Source organism: Oncorhynchus kisutch, unplaced genomic scaffold (assembly GCF_002021735.2).
Source record: "Oncorhynchus kisutch isolate 150728-3 unplaced genomic scaffold, Okis_V2 scaffold493, whole genome shotgun sequence".
NCBI classification, from domain to species: Eukaryota; Metazoa; Chordata; class Actinopteri; order Salmoniformes; family Salmonidae; genus Oncorhynchus; species Oncorhynchus kisutch.
This window is the reverse complement of record NW_022262438.1, coordinates 33,397-35,000: the sequence shown is the minus strand read 5'-3', so window position 1 is coordinate 35,000 and position 1,604 is coordinate 33,397.

The window sequence follows — 1,604 nt, the reverse complement described above, 5'->3', positions numbered from 1 at the left end:
TGTGGAGGTGAGCTGCTCTGTCCCCCTTTTTTTTTGGCCTAATTCCCCAATCACCATACCCAGAGTTGGACAGGCCCTTTAGGGATTTATGTGTACTCTCATGCCCAGAGAGAGAGGCCTGTTCCTGGATAGGGAGTGAGGCCTTTAGGTCTGTAGGTCAATAGTTCCACTGTCCTTAAGGGGGGCAGAGCAGTCAGCCTCTGTGGAGGTGAGCTGCTCTGTCCCCCTTTTTTTTTGGCCTAATTCCCCAATCACCATACCCAGAGTTGGACAGGCCCTTTAGGGATTTATGTGTACTCTCATGCCCAGAGAGAGAGGCCTGTTCCTGGATAGGGAGTTAGGCCTTTAGGTCTGTAGGTCAATAGTTCCACTGTCCTTAAGGGGGGCAGAGCAGTCAGCCTCTGTGGAGGTGAGCTGCTCTGTCCCCCTTTTTTTTTGGCCTAATTCCCCAATCACCATACCCAGAGTTGGACAGGCCCTTTAGGGATTTATGTGTACTCTCATGCCCAGAGAGAGAGGCCTGTTCCTGGATAGGGAGTTAGGCCTTTAGGTCTGAAGGTCAATAGTTCCACTGTCCTTAAGGGGGGCAGAGCAGTCAGCCTCTGTGGAGGTGAGCTGCTCTGTCCCCCTTTTTTTTTGGCCTAATTCCCCAATCACCATACAAAGAGTTGGACATAGTGCAATTTCTGTGATTTATTTACCATCCATTTTGGGTTACCAGATGCACGTTTTCAATCACCAGGTGCACAACAATGTGTATCCATCAGAATAGTTTAAACAGTCCATAAAGCACTCAGGACGGGCGCCCATGGATAGAGGGCCATGGATAGATGCCCACTATCATAGTCCCATAGTGGGTATTAATATCAGAATGACCGACAAGTGCATTTAGGACAGTCTTTTTATTTTTAGGTTACCAGGTGCCTACCTTGAACCACCTTACGAGGTGACTACTTTAAATTAGGATATTATTTTTAGGTTACCAGTTGCACGTCTATTTATGTTTTAATGCCAAAATCGGTAATTTTCATAAAATGATTAAAAATACTTCCCGAGGGGCTAGAGGTCCCAAATTTCGTCTCATACCCTCTCTCTCAATGGGCAACAAGTAGAGCATGTCAAAAACAAATTGCCCTAACAGGCACCTATGTTTCCTGTAACATTCACTATTTTCCAAAAACTTAAAACACGATTTTCTATTCAAATTTTTTATACAAAAATGGTTTTAATTACATGTACATTATCGTCTATGTGTGCCCTTTAGTTAAAAAAAAACCCCATCCAGATTGGACTTGTACTTTTTGATTTATTCACGTTTTGGTGTTTCAGCATATAGCCCAAGATGGCGTCCAACAAAGGTCAAATAAGGTTTTGAGGCCAGATAGAGGCATATAACCTGGTTAGTGGTGTTTGGCCTTTAGGCTTGTATGTCCCTTCATCCCATGAGAGAGAGTTTAGCCTTTTAAGCCTCTCTGTGTCCTCTCATTCCCAGAAAAAGTCATTTTACCGGTTAGGTCAAATAAGGCCTTGAGGCCTGTTTGTGACCTCTGATGCCCAGATAGAGGCATATAACCTGGTTAGGGGTGTTTGGCCTTTAGGCCTGT